Source organism: Ursus americanus, chromosome 4, assembly GCF_024610735.1.
Source record: "Ursus americanus isolate L20-20 chromosome 4, mUrsAme1.1.p, whole genome shotgun sequence".
Classification (NCBI taxonomy): Eukaryota; Metazoa; Chordata; class Mammalia; order Carnivora; family Ursidae; genus Ursus; species Ursus americanus.
The window spans coordinates 12829878-12843588 of record NC_142130.1 but is presented as its reverse complement, the minus strand read 5'-3'; the positions used below and the strand labels follow the sequence as shown (position 1 = coordinate 12843588).

The following is a 13711-nucleotide window of genomic DNA, read 5'->3' as shown; positions in this document are numbered from 1 at the left end:
CCCACCATAATAAAAATCCTACCTTTGACTTATGCTTACTTCTTCCCTTCCTAAGTACCCTTCCTGTAAGAGTTGCTTATGCTTCCTGTCCCCACATCCCCTTTTGCATCCCCCAACCTTTTACAATTTGCTGCTACTTCAACCACACTATTGAAATTATTCTTGCTAAGATCATTTAAATGACTTCTAAGTTTCTAAATTTAAAAGTCAGGTTTTCATTCTCTTACTTGACCTCCCTACGGTATGTAATGCTCCTGGTCAGTCCCACCTCTTCAACAGCTCTCTCCTGGTTTTAGAATAACATCATCCCTTCTTTCTCCACTTACCTCTCTAACCAGTTTTTCTCAGTCTGTTTCCTAGACTCTTCTGCCTATACATATCAAAAAAAATGTTTAAAAACAAACTCACTGGCATCCCAGTGGAATTTCTGGGCTGAGCCACACACAGCAAGGCTCTGTCATGACAATATCATAAGGATTGTGACTGCCAGCAAACACAGACCTGAGGGTGTTAATGGTATTTACACCATAATCATGGAGTTTGGTGGCAATGTCACTTGACACCAAGTCACATATGGTGCTATCAGCTGTCCTGAGGAGGAGAAAGGAGGTCTCACTCCTATGCCAGAGAACAACTAAATTTGGGAAAGTGTATACTTTCATACACCTAGGGAAATAAGTATTCCCTAGCTGTGTGAATGGCCTGCTTTTCCTTCACTCATAAAGCATTGTACACTTGGACCTGAAGCTTGCAAACATTTTGATTAACGAGCAAGATGCCTGCAAAATTGATGACTGGTTACGTCGAGAAGCTAGAAGATCTGCTGTGCTTCCAAGACTCCTTACCATCTAGACAGCACATACATCCATCCAACCCCAGAGCTCCTGAGAGACCATAATGCCCAGAGCTGACATCTATTTTTTTGCTATCATTGCCTAGCAAATGGCTACCAAAGAGGTGCCTTACTCAGGGGAGAATCAGTATATGCTCTACAATGTAGTGGCCTATAATCTTCATCCATCTCTCTCAACAGCTGTCTTCACTGACTCTATCTCTGGGAAAAGACAAGATTAGCTGCTACTACTAAGTGCAGAACTTTGGGTTTACTTTAAATCCTTAAAACCTGAATTTGGCTGATTTTAAACCAACTGTATTAAGATAAGTTTTTGTCTTTGTTTCTCTTCATTTTTAAAGAGGACATTTGTAGGAGGGATTTTTAGAAAACAACTTTATTAAAAACTCAAAAAAAAAAAAAAGAAAAGAAAAAAGAATTGCCAGAATGTAAATTTGACATAAATTAAAAGTATTACATTTTTATAACAAAAAATAATAAATATTAATTTAGACCAATGCTCTTTAAGCATGATAAACTTGAAATTAACAGCATATATACTTTGCAAATCAGAGCATTTCAGTTAACAGATACTTTCAAGATGGTATGGAAAATAAATGGAGAGGAAAACACTGAGCATGCATTAAGATCTCCTACACTGCTCCAGAGGTGAAACAAGTAACTTTCTCTTAAGCTTCTCTAATTTTCTTCTTAAGCTGTAATATAAAACTAAACCAAATTAACTAATTAAACTCAACATGATTACAAAATATCTGTCCTATCGTAATAATCTTTAATTTAAAAATGTAATAACTCCTTAAAAAAGAGGAAATTAAAACTAAATTAAGTAAAAGAAATGAAAGAATAAAGAATACAGTAGAAATCAATGAAATAGAAAACAACAGAAGAATTCAATGAAATCATAAACTGATTCTTTGGGGCACCTGGGTGGCTCAGTCAGTTAAGCAGCTGCCTTCAGTTCAGGTCATGATCCCAGGGTTCTGGGATCAAGCCCCACATCAGGCTCCTTGTTCAGTGGAGAGCCTGCTTCTCCCTCTCCCTCTGCATGCCACTCTGCCTACTTGTGCTCTGTATCTCTCTGTTAAATAAATAAATAAAATCTTAAAAAAAAAAAAAGCTGATTCTTTGAAATAATCAAGAAAAAAAACAGACTGGGGAAAAAAGAGAGAAGACACAAACTTTCACTATCAAGCATCAGAGACACGGCATCACTCCAAATGCTACAGTTATTAATTAAGAGAATATCATGAAAAACTTTATGGCAATAAATCCTACAACTTAGATCAAACAGAAAAAAATAGTCTCAAACTGTCAAAATTCATTCAAGAAGAAATAGCTGTTTACGGGCCCCGGGGTTAGCTCAGTTGGTTAAGCATCCAATTCTTTTTTTTTTTTTTTTTTTAAGATTTTTTATTTATTTATTTGACAGAGAGACAGCTAGCGAGAGAGGGAACACAAGCAGGGGGAGTGGGAGAGGAAGAAGCAGGCTCATAGCGGAGGAGCCTGATGTGGGGCTCGATCCCACAACGCCAGGATCACGCCCTGAGCCGAAGGCAGATGCTTAACCGCTGTGCCACCCAGGCGCCCCTAAGCATCCAATTCTTGACTTCAGCTCAGGTAATGGTCTCAGGATTGTAAAATCAAGCCCCATGTCAGGCTCCATGCTGGGCATGGAGTCTGCTTAAAATTCTCTCTCTCCCTCTGCCCAACCCCCAACACCATCTTGCCCTCTCTAAAAAAAGAGGAAGATCAAGGGGAAGAGGAAGAGGAAGAGGAAGAAGAAGAAGAAGAAGAAGAAGAAGAAGAAGAAATAATAGCCATTTAAACCCCTGTAACTTTTAGAGAAATTAAATTTGTAGCTAACACCTACCCACAAGTAAAAATCCAGACCCAGATAGCTTTATTAGAAAAGTCTCCTAAATACCTAAGGAAGAAATAATCTCAACACCAAAACAAAATCTTCCAGAAAAGTGAGGAGGAGGATTATGTCCCAACTCACTCTATAAGGCTATCATTACCCTAAAAGATAGTTGAGGCCAATATGCCTCAGGTAAATAAATGCAAAAATTTAAAACAAAATTTAGGCCCAAAGAATCCAACGATATATAATGATCAAATGGGGTTTATTCATTTATTCCAGAAATCCAATGTTGGCTTAACATTTAAACAGTAATTAATATAATTCACAATATTCCAGACTGAAAAAAGAAAAACATGATCATTTCAATGGATGCAGAAAAATCACATGACAAAGTCCCTTATCCATTCATGCTAAAAATTCTTAGCACACTAGGAATAGAAGAGAAGTTTTGGCATTTTCCAAAAAACCTCCATTTAACAGCATACTTAATGGTGAAAGAATGAACATTTTCTTCCTAAGATCACAAAAAACATAAAGATGTTTGTCACCACTTTTATACAACATTACTCTAAAGATTTTAGCAAGAGCACCTGTGTGCGTGTGTGTGTGTGTGTGTGTGTGTGTTGAGGCGGATGGGGAGTTTAAAATAATAAAAAGCATTCAGTTTGGAAAGGAAGAACTAACACTGCCTTTGCAAATAATCTTATAGGACATAATAATCTATATAGATAATCCAATGGAATCTGCAGCAACAAAAAAATACTAGAAATGAGTTTAATAGCAAGGTTGTAAGATCCAAGATCAACATACAATACATATAAATCAACAGTATTTCTATAAACTAAAAATGAATCAGAAATTCAAATTTAGAAAAAAAAACCTTAAAACACATAAAAATATGAAATATTTAGAAAATAAATATGACAAAAAAGTATGACTTGTGAAATAAAAACTTAAAATATTGCAGAAATTAAAGAAGATATCTGTAAACAGAGAGGCATACCTTGTCCATAGGTCAGAAAACACAATAGTGTTAAGATGTCAATTCTCCCCAAACTGATATGATTCAACATACCCCAAACAAAATCCTATCCTGATTTTTGCATTAAATTGAAAGCTGATTCTAAAAATCATGTAGAAATGCAAAGGGCCTAGAATAAGCAAAACGACTTCGAAAAAGAACAAAGTTGTAGGGCTGGCTCAGACAGAGATAGGCAAATAGATCAATGGAACAAAACAGATATTCCAAAAGAGACACACACATGTATGGACAACTGATTTTTTAAAAAGGAAAAAAGGCAATTCAGTTTTTAACAACTGATGCTGAATTCTTGTGATGTACACTGGGTGTTGTATGTAAGAGATGAATCACTAAATTCTGAACCTGAAACCAATTTACCATATATGTTAACTAACTTGAATTTAAATAAAACATTGAAATAAAAAAAAAAAAAACCTGATGCTGGAACAACTGAAAATCATTATGCAAACAAACAAAAGAAAAAGAAAGGACAGTTGATCCATGCTTTAATCCATATATAAGAATTACTCATAATGGATGACAGACCTAAATTCTAAAAAATTTTAACTTTTAGAATAATGCATAAAAGAAAACCTCTGTAAGCTTGGTGTAAACAAAGATTTCTTAGTATGATACTGCAAAAGCATAATCTGTAAAAGAACAAAATGACAAATTGGATTTCATCAAAATTTAAAACTTCTATTCAAAAGGCACTGTAAATGAAAAGAGAAGCCACAGACTAGGAAAATATATTTTCATGTCACCTATGTGATAAAGAATTTGTATCTAGAACATGTAAATAACTCTCACAACTCAACAAAAAAAAAATCGAAAATTTGGCAAAAGATTAAGACAAGCACATCATCAATAAATATATATAGAAAGCAATAATCAAATGAAAAGATACTTAACATCATTAGTCATAAGAGAAATGCACATTCAATCCACAAAGATACACCATTATACTTCTACCAAAATGGCTAAAATTGAAAAGCCTGTCTACACAAAGTGGAAGACCTGAAAATCTCATGCACTAATGACTGGAATGTAAATGACACAATCACTTTGGAAAACGGTTTGGCAGTTTCTTAAAAAGTTATACATATACCTACCATACAGTCTAGCCATTCCACTCCTAGATATTTCCCCAAGAGAAATGAAGGCATAAGTCCAGATATACTCTTGTATATCAATGTTCATAGCAGCTTTATTTATAAGAGCCAAAAACTATAAGATCCCAAATGTTTATCAACAGGGAAATAAATTGTAGCACGTTCATATAAAGGAATGTTGCTCGCCAAAGAAGAAAATAAACTATTAATACACACAATACAAATGAATCCTTAAACTATGCTTAAAGAAGCAAAAACAGCACATACCACATGACCTATTTACACAAAATTATAGAAAATGAAAACTAATATATAAAACAGAAAGGAGATCAATTCTTTCCCAGGAAATAAAGGCAGGGGCAGGGGCGGGAGGGAGGAATTACAAACAGGCATGGGGAAACTTTTGGGCCTAATGGATATGTTCACTATAATGTAGTGATGATTCTGCTGGTATATTCACATGTCAAAACTTTACAAACTTCATACTTGATATATACCTTACTGTATGTCAATTATGCCTCAATAAAGCTCTAAAAGATAAAAAAGAAAGAAGGCCTCTAAAATGTTAGGATTCAGTGATTTTCACTTGAACCACTAAACACATGTACATTGAAAATGTTCATTTTCGGGCATCTGAGTGACTCAGTCTTTTGGACGGCTGACTCTTGATTCAGCTCAGGTCATGATCCTGGGGTCCCAGGATTGAGCCCCAAGTCAGGCTCCACACTAAGCAGGGGTCTGCTTGAGGGTTCTCTCTCTGCCCCTACCCCTGCTCACGCACTCTCTCAAATAAATAAATAAATCTTTTTTCTTTGTAATGTTCATTTTCATCCCAAAGATACTATTTGCCAGGTTCATCTTTTTTTGACATAAAAGACTCTAGCACTGAAAAATGTTAGAATTCAATATATTGTCATTTATTTTAGTCAAAGTTCTCTAATTTTCATAATCATCACAAGCAATCACCAAGGAATGGAAATATTATTTATTCATTCGAAAAGTACTTATTTAATGTTACAGCCTGTGCCAGGTAATAAGATAACAAGATAAATAAAAATGCGTTCCCACCATCAAGGAAGTCATGGTCTCATGGGGAACACAGGCATTTTTGAAGCTGATGTTCAAAAGATGTGGCAGGTACAATAATAAAGATATGCAGAGGTGTGTTTAAAGCATACTGTGACCAAGGAGGAGGCATAGCTAACGAGTTGCAGGCAAGAAACAATGCAGGCTAGGGGAAGAAAAGCTTTCCGAAGGAAGAAACTTCTAAACTACATATAAATAGTAACATTAAAATAACAAGATAGGGGCACCTGGATGGCTCAGTCGGTTAAGCATCTGCCTTCCGCTCAGGTCATATGGGATGGAGCCCCACATCAGGCTCCCTGTTCAGTGGGGAGCCTGCTTCTCCCTCTCCCTCTGCCTGCAGCTCCCCCTGCTCATGCTCTCTCTATCAAATAAATAAAATCTTAAAAAAATAAAATAAAATAACATGATAAAAATAAAATAAAATGTTCAGTTACAAAGAAAAATCTCTTCCTTTTAGGACCTATTGACCCATGTTCCAGGTCTGTCCAGTCCTGGTGAATATATGCTTATGATACACCCCTTTAAAAGTAAAGAGAAGGAATGATTCTAAAAGGTATTATCTGTGTGCATATCATCTTTCAAAATATTAAAAATATTTTGGCAAAACGATAAAATGTTAAGAAAAGACTCTAGATAAGAATCTAAAAGTATAAGTTTTTATAAATAGCTTTAATAAATAATGCAGTGTTTTATTCATGAGCAAGTAATAGAACAGGTAAACAATGGGGCTAGGACAGAGAATGCGTCTGTATGCTGGTCTTGTTATTTTGATTACTTAGGGTGAATTAATTCATTAAAGAACATATTCAGTCTAAATCTTACTACCAATAGACTCATGGTTAACTTTTTACAGTATTATAGCCCTTGAGGAGTTCTACAAGAATTGGAACTTTATGAGGATAAAGAAGAATAGTAATGGAAGTATTCTAACACAACTTGGATTCCATGTAATTTAATTATTCTATTATTGCAGTATCCATCAAAATAACAGAACTGTAGCTGATCTCATCAAGGTCAATGATAGGAATAAGCTGAGATGAAAACTAGAATTTAACACTGTTTTAACGAGGACATTTAAAAGATTAATAATTCCAACCTTGAATATTGTACAGATCCCAACTAAATATGTAGATGGCCAAATAATCCTTTCCTTTACCCAATTTTAAGATGTACATGTGTTGGGATATATATACACACCCGTATGTATGTGCTCACACACACACACATACACACACACACATAATGCACACACACAATATAAGCTGGCATCAATGAATATATACCTTTAACATTAAGAGAGAATTCTCTGTTCCACAATCTAGGCAAAGGAAAAATAAATCTTTACAGTTTTATGATGATGCAAATAGCCAAGAAATGAGTCAAATGTTATCAACATCTAATGTCAACACCGAGAAAGCCAAAGTGCTAATGGAAGTTACATTTTCTCCTTGGCATATTTAGTGCTTCAACAGTGTCCAATATTTTTATAGTATATCAAATGAGAAAATTTCAGGTAGTAGAGCCAGTATGTACAGAGACTGAGCTGAGAAATACTGAGGGATATCTAATGAGGTTATGGAACAAATCAACACAGCTTGCCTGCTGACTATTCATTAGCCACCTTAAAAGAGCCAGAGGTGCCGCCTCTTCCTGCCAACAGCTGCTGAACCAAAAGAAAGCATCACTCGAGTTCAAGAGCACAAATATCATACAATCAGAAAATATCAGAGCTGGAAAGGCTCGAAGAGGTCACAGAGTAACTGTGCCCACAAATCTGTAGGTCATGGTTACACTTCAGTGATTCTATGAACTTCTTGAAAGTTTTGTGTATACATGCAGAAGAACCACTTATATCTAGTTCAATCATTTCATTTAAAGAATGGGGAAACAGTTCTATTGAAATTGAATCACAGCTCACAAGTACTAAATTGGAGACAGGATCTCTTGAGTCCCAGCTATTTGTTTTTGCTATCACACCAAGTTGTTTCTTATTAAGTATTAAAAATCTTAACTGCAGCAGAAAAAGACAGCTGCGATCCCTAATCCCAGATTTTCTAAAATATTCAATATCCCCTGTGTAATCACTCAATAAACTCTCCATGAGTCCATTTATACTGTCCTTCCTGTCAAAGTGCCAAACATAACCTGTGTGATATCTGTGTTCTGGCAGCCCTTGCAAGTGAATCAATATCTGACACAAGTAGCTCATGCCCTACTGGCATCTCAGAAACTGAATATAGTCTGCCAGAACACTCAAGGAAGAAATTAGAAAATACAAAAAGGTTTTGAGAATATAAGTGTTCAAGGACAAAGCTGTACGGTAACTTACACTGTCTTGTGTATAGTTGATGCTCAGCAAATGTTTGTTGAACTGAACTGATGTGTAAAACTATCTAACAAATGGTCACCCTGACCATTCCCAAATGAGGAAAAATACTTGCTCAAGAATCGCCTCTCTTATGAATAAGACTATTTTTTTAAGCTAGCTTTCCTTAAGAAACTCCATATATACTGATCAATCTTTCAGTTATTCCAAAATAGCTCTCAATTTAAAAGTAGATGTCAGGGTTTTACAAGTTCAATAAATTAATAAGACTTTCTCTCAGTGTTGCTGTTATACATATATATAAAATATGTATATATTATACATATATATATATAATGAAATCATTACTGATATATATGATATCTCTCCAGTAAGATATTTTGGCTAATTAATAAGAATCTCTCATCAAATTAATAACACCATTAGATTCACTTTTAGCTGGTTTTAGATGGTTTAACAGTGGTCTTTGGGGTCTAATAACATACTGCTGACTTGGGTAAGCTGCCACTGGACTAAACATGAGTTTGTACAAAGTAAATTCACCATCTCAAATCTAAATAAAGTGTTTTCCTCTGCAAAACCTGCTTCTTTCCCTAATTAACTATTGTGATTAGAAGCAAAATAATTTATCTAGTCCCCAATCCAAAAAGTTTACTAAACTTTCCTCTCCCTTACCTAAAACACCTACTGAATAAGGTTACCCAAATATATCTCATAAACACCTCAAATTCTCAACGTCCTTGTTCCTACTGTCATTGCCTTCTTATAGGCCTTCATCAGCTTGAGCCAGAACTCACAGCTCTCCCTACCTTTAATTGTTCCCATTCTAGTTTTTCCTTCATATGACATGAGAATTTGTTTTCTAAAAAGTAAATTTAATCATTTCTCACTCTTGCTTGAAACCTATTAGTGGCTTCCTACTGCATTCAAGTAAACTCAGATTTTTACCTTAAAATATAAAGCTTTTGGTAATTAAAACTTGGTGTCCTTTCCATTCTCGTGTGCAGCAACCCATAACATCTCCTACAGGCTCATGTTTTCCATCTGGCATAGAAGCTACCCCACCTTCATGGCTTAGTCAAAGGCTGCAAAAAACCTTACCTGTCTCCCTTCACTTGAAGTCAATTATTTGCTTTCTAATTAAGCACATCTTGTCAATATTTCTATCTGCACATTTAAAACAATATTTTATGAAACATACAGACTGAAGTTAAATATATTACCTGAACATAATGAGAATGAATTAAAAATCAGTACCAAGAAGATATAGAGAATCCCCAAATATGCACACTTCTAACTCCCCCATAGGAAAATGGAGGAATAACAAGGAAACACGCTACATTAAAAAATCATAAATCATAAATACATGTTACACAAAATTCATGAAATGGAGTAACATCAGTGAAAATCGGAGTGAGAACCTCCAAAAATTCTCTCTTACATAACCAACAAGAAAGCTGGCAAAATTGTTAGAATCAACTTTTTCAAAACTCAGGAAACCAAAGGCTTAACCAAAAGCTTTAAGCATTCTGGGGAGTGTTTATTCAAGAAAAATAACTGATTTCAGTAAAAACAGTGATCCTTGTGGGATCTGAATTTGCCCTACTCCTTTCCTCCATTAGTTGAAAACCCAGAGCCTGCATTTGTGGTGAATACCAGAAGACAGACCACCTCTAAATAAAGCAGCATGGGTCTGGAGCATCTTCAAACTGTCATTCCCAGAGAAATGTCATGATATGACCTATTTTGTGGTTCCTAGAAGACCCACTTCAAGCTTCTCTGTATTTGACCTAAATCAGATCTCACCCAGTGGGAAAAGCCTTTTTCCCAAAGGCATTTGTTGAAAACAATTACAAGAATTTTATTTTAACTTTACAGTTATCTAAAGCCTCTCTCCTTGGCTGACAGATAGCTATCTTCTCTTTGTGTCTTCACATGGTCTTTCTTCTATGTCTACGTCCAAATTTATAAGGATGCCAGTGATATTGGATTAGGGCCCACCCTAATGACCCCATTTTAATCTAATCACCTCTGTAAAGATGCTACACCAAAAAGGATATGTTCTGTGGTACTGGCGGTTAGAACTACAACATGATTTGGGGGGGGGGGGGGCGGCGGGGACACAATTCAGCCCATAACATCTATCCTCACACATATAAAAAGTTGTGTTATAGTTATGCTTTTTAGTCTTTTCAGAATGTTTCTAAATAATGAGCCATATTTTTCAGAATATTTTCTATTACCTTTAAAATGTTATATTTTTTAAAAGTCCCCAAGGTGTCTAACTATGCTTTTGAAACTCAATTGTTACAGCAAAGTGGAAAGAAGAACAAATGGACTGATTTTAGTCCTGGCTGAGCCATTAACCATTGAATTTGCCCTGTATTTAGTACTTAAATAATGCATACTTCAATTCTTCACCTGGAAAAGGAAGTGGTTGGACTGAATCCCTCTGCCACTCCACAAGCCCAAAGACTGATTCTACCGTGTCTTATTTTGCCACAACTGGCACTGTCGAAGGTGGCCTAGAAATAACACAAGAACACTTATTTAAATGAAGAGATTAATGTAAATTCAGTTGAGTTTGGAAATGTTTGCACAGCTGAAAACCATGAACCTTCCAGACTTCTTAGACAAATTTCATCCATTCTCTGAGGACAGACTGCTTTTGGATTTGTGAATGCACACGAATGTTGCTTTCAGCACACAAAAATACCTATGGTCAGTATCCCTCATGCCTCATGCTACTCCAAAATTATTTTCATCAAGTTTGAATATTCCAGCAGTCTTCATTTTCTTGAAAATTAGTCCTAGAAAATTAGAACTTATCACAATAGGTTATAGGACTTAAATTATATGTTAATGTATGAAAATTCCGTTGGATGCTCTTAGATTCTATGATAAAATTCAAAGCATCTAATTGTTCATTTACTAAATGGTATCCAGGTATTCTGAACTAGTAAATTTTTAAAATTTTAATAATATCTATATTTAAAATACATCAAGTGACAACAGAATCAAGACAATGAAATGGTCTTTCTTGACACAGAAGAAACATGCATTTGAAAAAGAGTTCATTGGGACGCCTGGGTAGCACAGTCAGTTAAGCCCCTACTCCTGGTTTCATCTCAGGTCCTGATCTCAGGGTAGTAAGATCAAGCCCCACGATGGGCTCCATGCTCAGCACGGAGTCTGCTTGAGATTCTCTTTCCTTCTCCCTCTGACCCTATCTCCCGCCCATGCTCTCTCTCTAAAATAAATAAATCAATCTTAATATATAAATATATATATGAAAAGGAAAATTCATTTCTCTTGATAAAAGTGCTTTTATAAATTTGATACAGAGTATAATGATCAAAAGTTTTGGAAAATGTGTTGAAAGACAATGACTCATATAAACATTCCCTTTGAGAAATAATCATGGACTATTACAACACAAGACTATAGGATATGTTAGGACAATCCTATTGACATGTTGGAGAACAAGTGAGGTGACATCGAAAAACAACTGTCATTATCCAATAGTTGACAATGATCATGATAAATTATTTAAAGAGTACCACTAATATGAAACATTTAAGAGTATAAAATGCATGTCTGCATTTTTTTTAAATAACTATGTTAATGAACAGCTTAAGTCTAGGAGTGTGCTTTGACTACCTGAAGCTTCTAAGATTTACAAATTTTGCTCAGACTACTACTGTTGGATAGTCAAAAGGTACTTTGGGCATAATACAGCATGGGGCAGATGGCTATATAATCATCGTCTACAGTTATAAGATTCAGTAATTGATAGAATGATGAAAAATAATGATACAGTGTTGAAAAAAGAACACCAGCAATATTAATGCAGGTTATGGCGATCAGATGTTCTTAATGTACTTTCTGAGAGTATACCAATCACACAACATTGATAAAATAATTCTTCCATTTAAGCAATACCCCATTCTACAAGTAATTTCTTACAAGATAGTGTCTCAATGTTCTTATATGGTTGATTCACTTCTTATGGCTAAGTGCTCTCAGAGATGGTTTACTCATTCTTGCTGACAATAGCCCTGGAAAATATACGTACTTTACATACCAATAAAATACTTTTAAAGTACATATCTCTCCTTTTCACTTCATCATGCAAATCCCATCTCAAATTTTAATTAAGATTGGAGGTGGAAAAAAAATTGGAGGTGGCATTAACTATTTTATAAGCATGGGTCTAAAGTATGAAGAGATTAACTGGCCAGTTTATTTTACTAATCATGAAATAAAAACCCAACTCCCACGTTACTCACTGAGATACTCAAAAAAAGGTTCTCAAGGGTGTTTTCTCTGCAGAGAAAGGCTCTTCCCACCTGTGGGATAGAAGCTAACATTCCCCTCCTTACTTTTTTAATTCATTCAATTATTTTCAATTCGTCTAAGCTTTCCTCCTCTATACTCTCCACATGTCTTCAAAATTATAGACTGCCCCTTTCCTCCAAACTTAAAACCAAGGATTCTTGAATTTTTTTTAAAAGATCATCAAGATATAATTCACATAAAATAAAATTCACCCACTTGAAGTATACGATTTTAGTATATTCACAGGATTTTAGTATATTCACAGAGTTGTACAACAATCACAACATTTTAGAACATTTCCATTCTTCTCAAAAGAGTGCATACTCATTTTCATCACATTTTCCCCCTCTCTCAGCCCTAGTAAACCAATAATCTGCTCTGTGTCTTTACAGAGATTTACTAATTCTGGACATTTCATACAGATGAAATCACACAGTATGTGGTCTTTTGTGACTGGCTTCCTTGACTTACTATAATGTTTTCAAGGTTCATCCATGTAGTAGAGTAGATCAATACTTCATCCACTTTTAATGCCAAATAATATTCTAACGTATACACAAGATTTTATTAACCCATCATCAACTGATGAACAACTGGGTTGTTTTTACTTTTAGGCTGTTATGAATAATGCTGTTATGAACATTCGTGTACAAGTCTTTGTGCAGATGGACATGTTTTCATTTCGCTTAGTTATACAGCTAGCAGAATTTCCAGGTCATATGGAAAGATTATATTGAATAATTGAAGGAAATGCCAAACCGTTTTCCAAAACAGCTGCACCCATTGGCATTCCCCTCATCAACCTACAAGGATTCCAATTTCTCTACAACCTCACCAACACATTCTGTTTATCTGACTTTTTAGTCATTCTAGTGGGTATAAAGTGGTATGTTATTTGATTCTGAATTGCACTTTCCTAATGCGTAATGATGTCAAGCATCTTTTCACATGCTTATTTGCCACTTGAATATCCTCTTTGGTGAAATGTCTATCAGATTCTTCGCCTATTTTTAATTGGGTTATTTGTCTTTTTTAGTACTGAGTCAAAGGAATTATTTATATATTCTGGATACCAGTCCCATATTGGATATATAATTTGAAAACATTTTCT

General features: G+C 35.0%; 1 protein-coding gene and 1 pseudogene across 1 annotated transcript in view; one reads left to right on the top strand and one right to left on the bottom strand.

Moving 5' to 3' along the window:
* The window catches only part of LOC123786447 (proto-oncogene serine/threonine-protein kinase mos-like), a 38766-nt pseudogene extending 37692 nt beyond the window's left edge, over positions 1-1074 (top strand).
* Positions 1-13711, bottom strand: part of NAALADL2 (N-acetylated alpha-linked acidic dipeptidase like 2) — a 1315864-nt gene that overhangs the window by 1251562 nt on the left and 50591 nt on the right. The gene's annotated exons all lie outside the window — the stretch shown is intronic.